Source organism: Lucilia sericata, unplaced genomic scaffold (assembly GCF_015586225.1).
Source record: "Lucilia sericata isolate MDLA Ls3-8-SP2 unplaced genomic scaffold, ASM1558622v1 Contig000158F_arrow, whole genome shotgun sequence".
Lineage (NCBI taxonomy): Eukaryota > Metazoa > Arthropoda > Insecta > Diptera > Calliphoridae > Lucilia > Lucilia sericata.
The window spans coordinates 282,501-299,490 of NW_023994188.1; the positions used below are offsets into that span (position 1 = coordinate 282,501).

The following is a 16,990-nucleotide window of genomic DNA, read 5'->3' on the forward strand; positions in this document are numbered from 1 at the left end:
TTAGTTAGTTAGTTAGTTAGTAGTTAGTTAGTTAGTTAGTTAGTTAGTTAGTAGTTAGTTAGTTAGTTAGTTAGTTAGTTAGTTAGTTAGTTAGTAGTTAGTTAGTAGTTAGTAGTTAGTTAGTTAGTTAGTTAGTTAGTTAGTTAGTTAGTAGTTAGTTAGTAGTTAGTTAGTTAGTTAGTTAGTTAGTAGTTAGTTAGTAGTTGTTTTTCGTTCGTTCGTTCGTTTCGTTTAGTTCGTTCGTTAGTTCGTTCTAGTTAGTTTCGTTAGTTGTTCGTTCGTTCGTGTTCGTTAGTTCGTTCGTTAGTTCGTTCGTTAGTTTGTTAGTTCGTTCGTTAGTTGTTCGTTGTTAGTTCGTTAGTTCGTTGTTCGTTGTCGTTGTTCGTTCGTTAGTTCGTTCGTTTGTTACGTTCGTTGTTAGTTCGTTCGTTCGTTCGTTGTTCGTTAGGTTAGTTAGTTAGTTCGTTAGTTAGTTTTTAGTTAGTTAGTTAGTTAATAATGACGCATCGATCGTTCCTGTTGCAAAATGCTTCCTTTCTCTTCTCTGAATTTAAAAATTATTGTGTTTACCTGGGAAAGAGCATCAAAGCCATGGGATGCTCTTTTCCAGTACTTCCCTGTTATACATTCTACTTCTTTTTTGCTTCATAGGTAATTGTTTTCTTTTGGCTGGCGATAAACAAGATTTTCATCATTCACAAACAGTAAAAAATCTTCAAATAGAATGCGATAAATGAAACGTGTGGCAAGAGCTAGAACAACAAATTTAAACGAAGAATAAATGAGAAAAAAACATAAAATTATACATATTTGAATTTTTCTGACATTTCATGCGTCTGTTTGTGGCGAAAGTTATTGACTTACGCAAATACAATAACAGAAACAAACCAGCACAACAACAATTTAAATCATTCACTTGTACTCTATTATGGATGTCAGTATTGTATGACTTTGATTGAGATCGACTACTTACTATGGCTGTTACTTTAAAATCTGTGCTACTATTACTATAACATCTGGGCAGACTAAAAATAATTTTAAGATTCATTGAAAAATCTGTGAATTCGTCCAGATTTTATTAAAGTATCTTGTCTTAGATTGTAGCTAGATACATATATTCGTTTAAACACTTATCGATCACTTAAGTTCCTTGTGATAGGACCTTACCTAACGTTTCATTATTCTATATTGGGATTCTTTCGGCCATGTTTTTTTTTTGATTTGTTAGAATAACTTTTTCAAGTTCTTCACTTTACTTTCATTACCGATTATTCCCGAGTGGACTGGTGCTTATATGATGCAGAACTTACCACTTGAAGAGTATTCGGTTATCGCTCTTTTAATACGTTCTTAGATTAAACCTCATCGGCCGATATCGCATTAATTGATTAGTGGCTGTCGAAAAATATGTTTACCTCTTTTGATATAAAAAACAACTTTTCAGATATACATCGTAATAGTGACCACTACTGTGTAAATTATAATTGTGTGTGTATGAGTGGCTTGTACGGCTACTTTGCAATAATAAAATCAACACTAAAATATACCGAGGAGAGTAGACTATAGACTAGACTATAGACTAGACTATAGACTAGACTATAGACTAGACTATAGACTAGACTATAGACTAGACTATAGACTAGACTATAGACTAGACTATAGACTAGACTATAGACTAGACTATAGACTAGACTATAGACTAGACTAGACTAGACTATAGACTAGACTATAGACTAGACTATAGACTAGACTATAGACTAGACTATAGACTAGACTATAGACTAGACTATAGGCTAGACTATAGACTAGACTATAGACTAGACTATAGACTAGACTATAGACTAGACTATAGACTAGACTATAGACTAGACTATAGACTAGACTATAGACTAGACTATAGACTAGACTATAGACTAGACTATAGACTAGACTATAGACTAGACTATAGACTAGACTATAGACTAAACTACAGACTAGACTATAGACTAGACTATAGACTAGACTATAGACTAGACTATAGACTAGACTATAGACTAGACTATAGACTAGACTATAGACTAGACTATAGACTAGACTATAGACTAGACTATAGACTAGACTATAGACTAGACTATAGACTAGACTATAGACTAGACTATAGACTAGACTATAGACTAGACTATAGACTAGACCTTACCTAACGTTTCATTATTCTATATTGGGATTCTTTCGGCCATGTTTTTTTTTTTGATTTGTTAGAATAACTTTTTCAAGTTCTTCACTTTACTTTCATTACCGATTATTCCCGAGTGGACTGGTGCTTATATGATGCAGAACTTACCACTTGAAGAGTATTCGGTTATCGCTCTTTTAATACGTTCTTAGATTAAACCTCATCGGCCGATATCGCATTAATTGATTAGTGGCTGTCGAAAAATATGTTTACCTCTTTTGATATAAAAAACAACTTTTCAGATATACATCGTAATAGTGACCACTACTGTGTAAATTATAATTGTGTGTGTATGAGTGGCTTGTACGGCTACTTTGCAATAATAAAATCAACACTAAAATATACCGAGGAGAGTGCAGGAGAGGAGTGTATGAGTATGTGTATGTTTATGATGGCTCGGTAGGTGTTAAGATGTGTGATAGGTCGTCACTTATGCTCACACTATCACTCACTTACTTACGAGATTATGCAAAATAAAATCACCATATTCTATTTTACTTCATTTAATTTATTATTTGTTTATTACTTTTATTGGATTTTTTTTTTACTTAAAACCCAGATGAATACAAATATTTAGAATGTTAATTTCGAAATAAATTTCAATTTAGTTGAATATTTACAAGCGAGGTGTTAACATGTCATAAGTTACTAAATAGAAATCATAATAATGAAATTAAAATAATTTGTATAAAAAAATAATATTAAAAAATAAATAATTTTTATTATCTTTGCAGCGTTTGTAAAAAATAAAAACTAATACAAAAACCATTTTAACAGCAATTGATAAAATAAAACTTCAAAATAAAGCTCAAAAATTAACCGAAAATATAAGAAAACAATTGGTGTAAAGTGGCCACTGTTTGAATACGAATGTGTTGTGTTCTCTTAATTAATAATAAAAAAATAAATTAAAATAATAACATTTTTTAATGAATAGTTATTAAATAAAAAATTAAAATATTACAAAAAAATTTAAAAATAAATCAAATTTTTAAATACAAAAAAAAATATATTATAAATATTAATAATTCATGGTATAAAATTATAAAAAAAGCTGAAATATTAAGTGTTCAATTTTCTTCTTCTCCTCAAAATAAACCGAAACAGTATATGTAAATGCAAAAACAGCAAAAATCATAATTTTGATAACAACAACAACCGCAGCAAAAATTCAACTAAAATAATATAATATAATTTAAGGTGAGTTTTTGCTGAAACTTTTTATTATTATTTTTTACACTTTGTATGGGAGCTAAGGTCAAACGAGGCCCTATCTTTACAAAAACCGGCAGTACCATTGAAACTTATATAAAATTAAGATTTGTTGAATTTCGTAGAGATTCTAAGCATATAACATAATTATAATCTCAAAAGCCCTATTCGAGGGGTACGATTGTATGGGGGCTAGGCGAAATAATAGACCGATTTCAACCATTTTCAATAGGCTGCGTCCTTGGGTCAAAAGACGCGCAGAAAGTTTCATGGACACACAGGCAGACAGACGGACGGACGGACAGACGGATGGACGGACATAGTCTGAATGTGATTTTGAGCTGAATGTTATACTTTAAGATGGGTGTTGGACCAATATTTTTGGGTGTTATAAACATCAGCACAAACGCATACTACCCTCCCCACTAAAGCGGTGTAGGGTATAAAAATGTCAATACTAAAAAATATATCTTTAGTTGTGAAAAAATATAATTATTTTCGCTTCTTTGGAAGTAATTAAACAGCACTTCTACAGAAGCTGAATAAAATTATTAGTGTTCATTTTGAAGTGGTAAAATATGTAATTATTTTGAAAGTATTTCGATCTTTTTTCCTGGGTTTAATCAATCATATTCGACTAGAGATTAAACTAGAAACGACTAGAGAGTCTATAAGAGACTTTTGAAGAATCCGCAAGAGTTTACTATAGTGATGACTATAGTCAACAATATGAAATATGCACAGTTTGAATTCCTTTAGCTTAGATTAGATCGAAGGGACACTTTGAATTCCTTTAGCTTAGATTAGATCGAAGGGACACAAACCATTGCGACCCGAGTTTGGAGCTTTTTCGCACCCCGTTCTTCTTGCAGGTCATAGGTCATCTGCATCGATTCGTTATAGAGTTACCTATAATGAATTGATAGTATATACGACCACAGTGTCCTGTAAGTAATCCAGTTAGTACTCTAAGATCGTTTTTATTTAGTGCTAGTAGCTTTTGGAATTTTTCCTTTAACAGTGTTATAATGGCGAACGAATTCAGAATTTACCCAAGAGTCAGATTTCGCTTTGGCATATCCTCGGGGTATACCAAAGAAGGGCTCAGGACCAATAAATTGGCGATGAGCGCCCTCCATGCAACCAAGTCGCCTTGTAGGCGAATTGCTGATCTGCAAGCTTCGTCCTTGATAAGGATATACAGTGTTTAAATGTGATATATAGCGTCCATAGCATATGTGTGAGAGATTCCCATAGATTCAGTTATAAAGACACAAAAAAAATCTTTTCCAGACAAGCCCGAGTTGTGATCTGTTCCTCTTTTTGCCATCAAGCTAAAGCGGCGTAGGTCAATATGGGTTTATTATTATTATTATCAAATGTCCAGAATATCATTTTCGTCTTGAGACCCCATAATAGCCATTGATAGGCATATAATACTTTGATGGCTTTGTTGATAGTACTAGATATATATAAGTATGTGAATTAAAATTAAGGGTCTTGTTAAGAATAATAACTAGGTATTTAACTTCTTCGGAAAACTTAATTGTCGAACCGTTTAATGTTAGCTTAATGACTTTCAGAGATCTACACATTGTAAAAGGTACAATATGGGTTTTTGGGGTATTTGGATGTTAGATTAATCGCTTCTTGCATCTGTTCCGATATTGTTGAGTCGTTGAATCCTGTTACGGATATGACAAGATCGTCTTCGTATCCATAAGCATTAGTCATGGAGTTTTTCAAGTAGACTGTAGATAAGTAGCGTCTAATGTGCAATGGCAATAGTACGCCTTCCTGTTCTATAGCGTCGTATGACGAAGGCTCTTTGTATGTCTATAAACGCACAAGGAGATATTTGTTTAGCTGCCAGATCCTTTTCGATCTGTGTCGTAACATGGTGTATAGCAGTTAGATCAGGTTCATGGATTCCTTAAGCAGAATCTCTACGCGAGGAATCCCATATAAAAATCATGCAATCTTTCATAACAAGTAACAACATATCTCTGCCTTACAAATCTGCTTGCGAGAAAGTACTATTGACACAGTTTACAAGAATTGGCTATAGTCAGTTAGAGTTGCAAATAGTTACCTAAAGCAGATTATAGTCGATAAGACTTGAAGTTAGATGCCTGAGGTTTACTACAGTCAATTTAGTTATTTTAACCCACGATATCTGGTCTGATTAACGATAACTTCTAACCTACCTATGGTACTCGTAGTCGTATAGTGGTCTGGACTTTATTATAGTTATCAATAGTCGATTTGAGCTAACTATAGTCGACTAGAGTTATATGTAGTCGATTAAAGTTGCCTACAGAATTAGCATTTGTCAACTAGTTTGGATTACACTTATCAGGACTTGTTTATAATTTGACTATATTGGACTAGAGTCCCCTACAGTCGACTGGGAAACAACAATACCGAATTATACATATTGCTCATTTACTACATTCAAAACCATTTTTCTCGAAACGACTTTTTTTGGATCATGCCGGTCCTGTAGTTTATTTAATTCTAATCTTTATTTCCCAATAAATCACTATTCCAATTTGTGTACTTTCAGAATAATCACAATATTATTCGAAATAATCTTAAACAAAAAGGGCGTGTGTTGCTTTATTCTCTATTCTATTTTGTTTTTGTTATACCATAATATGAATTTCAGTTGTTGTTGTTGTTTTTTTTATAAATTAATGTTTTTGTTGTTCAATTCCTTTTCTGGTATTTTATGTTTATTTCCTTTTCTTTGTTTTTTTCTTTCAAACTTCAAAAAGGTCCTTATTTACAACAAACGCTTTTTAATAAACTTTTTTTATTCTTCACACTTTTTTTGTGTTCTTTTATAAAAACTGTAATAAATTCAGCTGTTTTAAAAAATTTGTTTGCAAAAAAAAAAAAAAACGTAACTTAAAGATAATGTCTTAAAGCTTCTTTTAGTATTTTCTCTTAAAAATCTCAAGCAGAAATGTAAAAGAAAATGTAAGATGAAAAAATAAAAATAATAACACTATACAAACAAAACATAAATTTGTTGTTTATTTCTATACACATTTAAATTTTCTTTTCTACACCCAACTTCTTCCTTTTATAACCTTTTCATGTTTGGCTCTGTTCCAAACAGCATTTTCTACAAAAGCAGCAACAGCATCACAACGACGCTGCCAACTTCAGCAGCGCTTTATTTACAGCTTTTAGTGTTTAAGCACTTAGAATTCTCATTAGATTTATTATCAACTCAACTACAGCTAAAATAACAACAACAACAGTTATTTCAACATAATATTATTATCACCAGCACTCTCTTTTCAAAAACATTGTCACTGTGTTAAAATTGTGTCTCTCTTGGTTTTTATCTCCGCATAAATCCTAGTTGTTATGTTTGTTGTTTATGTACGTCCGTTGTCCTGTTTATTTTTTCTTATTTTGTTGTTGTATTTATTTTCGTGTTTCTACACTCTCTATTTGTATATTTTGCTTCTCTCTTTCTCTTTAATTTTGTGCTTTTCTTTGGTATTCGAATTTGTAGTGGAAAAAAAGAGAAATTATTTGCTCTGATGAATTCATTCATCCTTTTTTGTCAGGACTCATTGCTCTGGCTCTCTCAAAAAGCACATGTTATCCTGATTTTTTCCTGTTTCCCATAATATTTTTCTTGATTTTCTTTTCTTTTTTGTTTTTTTTTTTCGATGTGGATTTGTAGATTCTAAGGGTAGTAGAGAAGAAATATTAGTTTGGGTTGTGTTGATTTGAAATTGTTTATGTTTCGAGGACTTTGTTTATTGAAAATTGTTGTAACTTTTTTAAATGTCAATGAAAAATATAGTGCTTTTCAATAATATACCATTTTGATATATTTTCAAGTACTTTTACATTTTAATCTAAAATTTGCATCATTCATAAAATAAAACTGTATATATTTTAAGGGGCTTTGAAGACACAACTCATTTTCTTAGACGTGTAGTATGGTTTAGCCAACATGTCTTCAACATACACCCAGTGACTTCATTCTAATTTCTGTTATTTTAGAATTTGTTTATTTTCGTTATCTCATAAATTAATCAGTCTAGGTTTATTTATATAGGATTTGGGTTAAACTTTGCCATGATACCTAGGGATCGTGGGCAACTAAAAGACTAAATGTCTTTCACGGAAAAACATTATGTCTGTCTTTACGAAGAAGAATCGTAACAACACCTGAGATATCTAAGTACAAGCCTCTATATTTGACTAGATTTGGCTTTTGTTGACTTTAGTTAAGTAGAGTTGATTATGGTTTACTAGACTCGTCTAGAGTAGACTGTAGCCAAGAGAGTTAACAATAGTCGACTTGAGGGAACTATTGGCGTCCAGAGTTTACTAGTCGACCATAGTTGACTGTAGTCGACTAGAATAACTGCCCAGCTTTCAAGGACAAGAACATTTCAAGAAGATTTCGAATACTCTGTTCTGAACGAAATAAATGATAGCCGGGTGTGGCAAGGACTGAACTATAAGGCATGTTAGGCAAAATTTCCCAAAGACTCCCTTTTAAATAGAATTGTGACGATATAATATTACGCTTTAATGTCTGGCCGCATATTTTTTACAAGTTCCCTTTGATGGTCTGTTCAGATTTCAGCAGCTCATTAGAGTTATTAGGTCTGGCTTCATTAACGATCTCTTATACTTCGGGATATTAGGCGCAAAACTGATATTTTTTCTAGCGTTCAAACGTTATTTCGGAAATACAAAATCTTCAAGTTTCTCTCGTCTTCAAGATCCATCCAATATTTCTAATTCTATTATTTAGATTTAGACAGTACAGATCATGAATCAATATACATATTTCTTTACGGCTTCTTGAAGATCAAAACAGTCCCTTAAAACGATTTGCACCGATTCTTCACTTCGTCAAACCAACTTCTGCAATAATAATACGATTCAATCATACAGTTCAATTAAGACTTTCTGTGCGTGGCAATGAAATTAAGGTCGCTTTTCGTGAAAGACAGGTCCAGAGCATTTAGGATATTATGCAAGTGGTTATAGTGGATCACTTGAGTTTCGATTTGTCTGTCGCCCATTCGTCGTTCGCATTCGATACTTAATCCAGAGGCATATAAATATCTTATTTCATCCAAATTTCATATCTACGAATGCCATCGTGTCCTGGAATCTTAACAATTTGTCAGAGTTTCTTTCGAATTTATTACGTTGGAGGCGAAAATCATGAGTGTCTCAAAACTGTGTATGTAGATGGTAATGGTCGGCAACTCAAGATGTTATTTTCGGATGTTTCTCTCGGCCGTATTAATAACTTATAGTTCAATACAGATATTATGCAATCTGATAAAGAGCAAGAGTCCAATCTCATAGATGAAAATTGCAGACCCAGTATCAATTGGTGTAGACTTCGTTTGCGTCGTTCTCTAATAGGTGTAGGTGCCTAGATCGATATGATCATATTTTAGTGCTGAGTACGTGGTCTGATTTAGTAGAAATACTGTACATACAGAATATCGAAGTGCCTTACGTGAACACCTCTCTTGAAGGCCTAATTTCATGGTGGTCTTTTTCATCCACAGGGTGAGCTTTTTTGACGACTCACTGGAAATTTTTGTACATGGTTCTGCCCGTTCATTTACAAGCACTTTGCTCAAGAGACCATTGCTGCCAGTTGCTTAGCTTTCGAGATGCTAAAACATCATTCCCGTTTACAACCACACAGATGGGATAGCCTCTGTTGAGTCGGTAGACCAAAACACGAATCCATCAAAAAAGCCGAGGACTTGTTCTAACTCACAGGGAACACACTGTGGTAAATCTTTTATGAACAGAGTAAACCCTGAACATAACCGTGCAAGGAAGGAAAGTTCTACGATATCACTTGCTTAAGATACCTTATATCCATCACCATTCAACCCCGCATACTTCTCATTCATGCGATATAGTCATTGAGAAAAACATCCAACACACTCACGCTAGGTATACGGGTGGGTACCTATTCCTACATCTTTCCCGTATTATATACACTTCACACCAACTCATTTCCAAAGCTTAGTCCCATAATCACTTCTCTGTGCAATAGCAAGACAAGGCAGCCTTTGTACATTGTACAAAATGGACAGATTTGATATAGTTTCCACCGCCTTCTACCAGTCGGAACCATAAGCCAACCTCTAGTACATAATGTAAGTTTTAGGATTCCAAGGTTTTCTTTTGTTTCTTGGACCAACATATCGGGTAATAACTCTACAAGAATATACGGACATATACGGACGGTACCGCTGAAGAATTAATCTTTCCTATAATATGTTAAGCGATCTACAGACCACAAATGATTGTGTTTTTGATGAAAGACGCAAAAATATACAGGTATCGGAAACAAGTTCCTTATTTTAGGGGAACACATTCCTTTGTAATGTTAAAACAATAGAGAAATACACTCCACGTTGTGTCGATGCCATCTATGGTGAATTAATAGAGTCACCAGTGAGTACGCGGTAGACTAAATTTAAAATATATGTATATGAAGACATGGTGAGATGTGTTTAGTCCAGCGAACATCGCAATTTATTCTCATGCGCAGCGTATCAAGAGTTTCTGATTCCTTAACATTTACACCACTCATAGATATGGATGGAATAACATCATCTAACATGCGTTTGTGAGTCGCAACGGGCGTTCGACATTAGGTCGACATTAGCTCGATCTAGTTCAACATCGTGGTTAAGCGATTCATTCATGTTATGCCTCGTTAGCCCAAAATACTCCAAAATGTACCTACCAATCAAGATATTTTATATCTTCTGGTAAAAAGTAGCAATTCAGTATTTGCCAGATTGACTGATTCCATTAAACCACTTGAAATTAACAGAAATTTGTCTCTTATAAGGAGCACTACATTATCAAAATATGGGACAATTTTGGTTCAAAGTTTAATAATATTTTTATAATTTTTATTTTAAGAAAGAAAACTATAATTTTATTAATTTGGAAATATCATAAAACTATTTCTGGGGAAACCTATTAGGTAAATGAATGTGTATTATGTTTAATATTAGAAAAAATTATACATGGTTCATAAGACAAAAGGCTTCATCTTCTAACCCACAATTACATACTGATGCTGGTTGCTGCTGTTGTCGAAGTGTGAAAGCCAAGTTAGTTGGTTAAAATTTGTGATTATAAGCATAAGATTAAAGAGTCTGAATGTATGTATATTTGTCGACTATAGTTTCATTGTAGTATTATCTACCGCACATTATCGTGATTAAAATTTAAAATTTCCTAAGGCAAAATAGCAAAAATAATAACTACCACCCTCACCAAACCATTCCAAAGCAACACAAAACCCAATGTGCCATCAGGCGCACACAAACACATGCAGCTCTAAAAAGAAGAGAGAGAAAAAAACACAAACCCTGTCAACTTAACTAACTCAAGAACCAAAACCAACAACGACAACAACAACAATAACAATATGGAAAAAAAGAATAACAAAAACTGTATGCAAAAAGGATTTATAGCGCATTTTGGTTTCCATAATGGGCTTTAAAAGGAAGTCAAATTGTGAGCATGTGAATGTGTGTGTGTGTTCTAAAAGCCTACACACAAACAAGCAAAAATATATAAGATATTTAACAAGAAAACAACCAAAAAATAAAATATAAAATAATTGTTATAAGCCTGTTTAAAGAAAATCACAAAAATAAAAATGAGTTTAGGTTGGCAATCAGTTTTTTTGTTATTGTTGTTTTTTATGGAAAAAATAAAACCATCTTCATAAGCCAAGTCATTCATAGAAAATTCGCTAAATATTTTATTTTTTGTCACTAAAAAAATAGTCTCCAGCGATAAAACGAGAAGAATACAAAAGATGTAGGAGTTTTGTATACGCCAATACTGAATCTTAAACATATTAGATATGTATATCGTGATAAAAATTATATGGCAACGATTTTCATATAGATTTATTCAAAACTTTTTATTAGTTCAACTTTGTTCCGCACTTATAAAAAAAATAAATATTTCTAATTTCATCTGTATATTTTGTTTGAAACTTATCAAATTTTTCATTCTTTTGTTAACTAAATTGTCCAGTTTTCAGATAAGTTGATTTTTTCGGAACAATAACATACGTATACGTCACCTGTACGTATACGTGTTAATGATATTACAAATATTAAGTATACGCCTTTTTTGCCTTAAGAAAATTATCACTATATTACTCCGAGGCGCCAATTCTTTGGGGGCCCATAATTTTGGCAAAACTGGGAGACACGCGGCCTTTTTTTTGTCTTTTATCACGTAGCGGTATCCGCATATAGTTATATTTTTTCGTGTAGCACTGTGTTCGTCATAGACGACTTACAAATGAAAAGGCAAAATCAATATACGTACTTAGTTTTTTATTATAAATGCAAAAAAATAATTTGTTATTAATGATTGGCAGATTTAAATTTCAGTTTTAACGAAACTTTAACAATTTTATTTATTAAGCGTTTGTTTTTTTTTTAAATTAATGGTTTTCTAAAAAATTAGAAAATTATAAATGAACTAAAGGCGATTGATAATTGATTGGAACGTTTTCTTTTTCAATATGGACTTAAAAATTTCATGATTTGAGTGCTAGAGGTGTATGAATTTTTAAAGGAGAATTATAGAGTTTGATAGACAGATTTTTTTCTTATTAAAAGAGTTACCTAACGATTACAGTAATGGTCACTTGAACAGATTTTTTTAAGTGATTAGGGTATATAGATCATTAAAGTAAATAGGAAGTAAAAATTATAAACTGGTAATAAATTAGGCAACATCGTATTTAAAACGTCTTTCAGAAGATTATAAAGAGAATTTTTGAAATTTAAAATTTTTCTGATCTAACAAATTTCATTAAATCCATTAGCAAGAGGACACTTGCCTGAGAATTTGATCAATATGAAACATATACATACATATGTATATTTGTGCAAATCGCGGACCATGAATGTTTTAAATTACAATGATATTTGATTAATAAACCCTGATTGGAGTAAATAATCAACTTAGACTTCTCGATTTTTAGAAAGTCAAAGACTCTCGAACTTTTTTCATCTCTGGTTCTAGTTCAATTCTAATTTCAGTTCTAGTTCAGTTCTAGTTCAGTTCTAGTTCAGTTCTAGTTCAGTTCTAGTTCAGTTCTAGTTCAGTTCTAGTTCAGTTCTAGTTCAGTTCTAGTTCAGTTCTAGTTCAGTTCTAGTTCAGTTCTATTTCAGTTCTATTTCAGTTCTAGTTCAGTTCTAGTTCAGTTCTAGTTCAGTTCTAGTTCAGTTCTAGTTCAGTTCTAGTTCAGTTCTAGTTCAGTTCTAGTTCAGTTCTAGTTCAGTTCTAGTTCAGTTCTAGTTCAGTTCTAGTTCAGTTCTAGTTCAGTTCTAGTTCAGTTCTAGTTCAGTTCTAGTTCAGTTCTAGTTCAGTTCTAGTTCAGTTCTAGTTCAGTTCTAGTTCAGTTCTAGTTCAGTTCTAGTTCAGTTCTAGTTCAGTTCTAGTTCAGTTCTAGTTCAGTTCTAGTTCAGTTCTAGTTCAGTTCTAGTTCAGTTCTAGTTCAGTTCTTGTTCATTTCTAGTTCAGTTCTACTGTTTATTACAGCCTTTTTAAAATCATTTATATCCTGACATCGTTTTCAAGTTTTTGCTAAATACAACTGAACATTTAAGCCACACTCTCCAACAAAAAAATCTTGTTTAATTGTTTCATTTCATCAACAAAAACAATTCATCTAAAAACATCAATAGTCATATTTTAGAAATAATTACATTCTATAAAACAACAAACACTTCTGTGCAAATTAAGTATTTATGCAAAAATCCAACAAAACAGAAAAAAACAATTGAAATTAAAATTTTCTGTGAATCCTTTAAAGAGTTTCATTGTCAGTCAGTGGTTGGTGAAAGAACGAGAAAACTGAAGAAACAATAAAAAATAACACAAATTAAAAACTTTTCGATATCATTTTCTCTTCATAAAATTTTGATTTGTTTTTTTTTTTTTTTTTTGTAAAAAAAGTATAAACTAAAGCACAAAGTATTTAGTTAGAAGCTAACAAATACTGCACAAACTCTTTACGAATAGAAAGTTGTGGAAACTTTTTATTAAAATTTTAATGAAAATTATAATTTTTTGATATTTTGTTGTTTTACTAATATTTGCAAATATTATCCATGAAGACCAAGAAGACATTTAGAGCAATTATAATGGAAATAACAAAAAAAATCTTGGTTATTTGTGCAAATTGAGGTAAAACTTGCATAAAAGATAACCTTGTTGAGCGGTAATTAAAAAGTATTTAAAATTTGATAAAATTGCTTCTATTTAAGAACAAAAAAATATTCATTTATATGTGTATTAGAATCAGATACATTGTTGGATTTGTCAAGACCTGATGATTTTCCTTATTCCTAAACTTTTTTTCAACTACCAGTCCAAGTATTGTTTTTCGCTTCAAAAACTAAAATTTATTTTCTAAACTCTTTTTGTTTTTCTTCCATATATTTTTTTCATTACAAGAATGAACACATTCATATTTCATCATTCAAGGACTAACTGGTAAAAATATTCTTCCGTTTTTTCTATTGTTTATTATTTTATTCAGTTTAAAAGAAGAAAATATATATAATAATTCTGCAACATTCGCCAAAAACTAAATCAAACTAGAAAAAAAGGGTGAAAATAGCAATGACAAAAACGACTTAAATAAAATAGAGCTACCAGGAAAAGAGGTGGGCTGCAACGAACCATCCTAAATTGGTTGCCAACAATCTTAATAACACATTCTCTTTCTCGCTCCTTCTGTCATGCCTGAGTTTTCATTATGCCAAAGTTGTTTTGTAAACAAAATTTTGAATAATTTTCTTAAAAGATAAGTTTTTTTCGTTGTTTTTTTTTTGCCTTACTTTTGTTTTTGGCCCAGAATATTTCGTAAGAAATTTATTTTAGAAGTGTGAAATACACAAATATTTACACACTTTTAGAAATAGATAGAGGAAAAAAATGAAATCAATATATAACAGATATTTAGGTGAAATAAAAACAAAAACTAGAAATAAATTTAAAATGGAAAATATTTCGAAAGTTGTGTATTGTTCGGATTTGCGTTGGTTTTGTAAAGGGAAAACTTTTTTTTGTAAAAAACTAATAAATAAAAATATTTGTTAATCTTATACACAGATGTTTAATTTATCTATTAATTCTCTAGAAGTAATTCATCGATTTTCTATCAATTTATCAAATACTATATCTTATATCCGATTTTACTTTTCCCCAGGTCCACCAACTTGTAATGTCGTCTGGCGATTTCCATTTTAAAATGTCAACACAAAGCTATTTTTTGCCACATTTTTAAAAAAAATTTTCCACGAATTTCTTAGTTGTTAAAAATTATATACACTTCTAAAAACTTGACTTAATTTATTTACAATCCATTGATATATAAAATATCTACCTTGTCCTTTTCATATGTCTAAAGAGGATATATTTAACACCTCATGGTAAAATTGTTTGTTTTTCTATCATTGTGTTGGATTTGATAATTTTTGACCTAAAGTTGAAATTTAGATAAAAATAGGCGTTTTTGGAATCCAAGTGGTCCCCTTCGTAGCAAGTATCGAAATCTTTTTATACCCTAGAGGGTATATAAAACTTTGTCATTCCGTGTGCAACACCAAGAAGTATTCATCTGAGACCCTTCATCTGGATCCTTATCAAATTCGATTTAGTTATGTCCGTCTGTCTGTGTAAAACACGCTCACGATAAAACGAAGCAATAGAATTTAAAATTTAAAATGTTCTTCAAAAATTAAAAATTAAAAATATAATTCCATGAAAATCATCATACGTTCGTTTCTACACTAGAGCTAGTTTCCTGTTGGAAATTGCCGGAATCGGTCCATAATTTCTCATACAAAAGTTCATATTCCCAGAAAATGAGTTTATTGTTAATAACTTCACAAAATTTTACAAATTAAAATCTTATGTCAATAGAATTCATTCAGAGAAAAATATTTCTGTATCGGTCCATACTTGAACATAGCTGCCATACAAGGTCTCCCCCCGAAAATCACTTTAATGCAAATAATTAAGTTATCCGTATAAAATTTGGTACAAATATTGCTCTTATATACACAAATGTTAATGTGTATTTTTTTCCGATCGGTTCATAATTGGTCATAGCTCCCATACAAGGTCCCCTTCAGAAAAACACTTAAACGCACATAACTCATTACCAAATAGTGTCATAAAAAATGTTGGCATAAATACAAATTTTGTACACAGAAATGTTATTTTAAAATTTTTTCACGACCGGTCCATATTTGATCATAGCTCCCAAACAAGGTTCCCCCCCGAAAATCACTTAAACGTATAAAACTCATTACCAAATATTGATATCCATATATTTAGCACAAATATTGCTCTTATATACATAAATGACACTATAAAATTTTTTCACAATCGGTCCATATTTGGTCATAGCTCCCCTCCAGAAAATCACTTAAATGCACAATATTCATTACCAAATAATGATATAGATACAGAATTTAGCCAACATTTTTTCTTTATATAGATTAATGTTACTGTGGAATTTTTTTACGATCGGGCAATAATTGGTCATAGCTCCCATACAAGGTCCTCTTACGAAAATCTCTTAAACGCACATTATTCATTACCAAATAAAGCTATTGATACAGAATTCGGCACAAATATTAGTTTTGTATACAAAAATTATATTTTAAGTTTTTTTTAACGATCGGTTCTTAATATGGGTGCGATTGGTCCCCTACAAAGTTCCCTTCCGAAAATAGCTTAAACACACATTACTTATTACTAAATTACGATATAGATATATAACTTAAAAAAAGAACTTTTTTTCTCCATTTTTATACCCTCCACCACCATCAGTGGTGATAGAGGGTATATATAAGTTTGTCGTTCCGTGTGTAATACCAAGAAATATTCATCTACGACCCAACAAAGTATATATATATTCTGGGTCCTTATGAAATTCTGAGTCGATTTAGCTATGTCCGTCTGTCTGTCTGTCTGTCTGACTGTATGTCTGTGTAAAACACGTTCACGTTAAAACTAAGTAAAGGAAATCAACCAAATTCACCCAAAATATTTATTATTATCCTAAGCAGTATTGAAAATCAGCAAAATCGGTTCACAACGTAAAAAGTTATGAGTAAAAATTTCAGACTACCTCGAAAAAATTACGTCTTTTTCCTAATTCTTTTGAAGTTTTCTCAGAAACTACTAAAGATATTGCGATGAATTTTGTCACACATTATTTTTTCAGGACAGTGATTAATTATGTTCAAAATCTTTACAATCGATCCAATTTTTCCCATAGCCCACATACAAAAGTATATATTCTCGGAAATTAGTTTATCGTTAATAACTCCCTCAAATATATCGGTATCAACACAAAATTTTGTACATACAAATATATCATGAACAAAAATCATACTACTAACGTAGATCTCAGTCGGTCCACAATTGGTCATAGCTCCCATATAAGGTCCACATACGAAAATCACCTAAACGCACATA

General features: G+C 31.5%; 1 protein-coding gene across 5 annotated transcripts in view; it reads left to right on the forward strand.

Annotated features, from left to right (window-relative positions):
- LOC119601335 (myb-like protein P) overlaps positions 1–16,990 on the forward strand; it is a 139,573-nt gene that overhangs the window by 21,801 nt on the left and 100,782 nt on the right. For 2 of the 5 annotated variants that reach the window (XM_037952183.1, XM_037952186.1), the window contains exon 2: positions 2,947–3,412. The gene's annotated coding sequence lies outside the window, so the exon portion shown is untranslated. Of the gene's footprint in view, positions 1–2,498; positions 2,612–2,828; positions 2,857–2,946; positions 3,413–16,990 lie in introns of those variants that run through there. The other 3 variants (XM_037952184.1, XM_037952185.1, XM_037952187.1) reach the window with 3 other exon arrangements.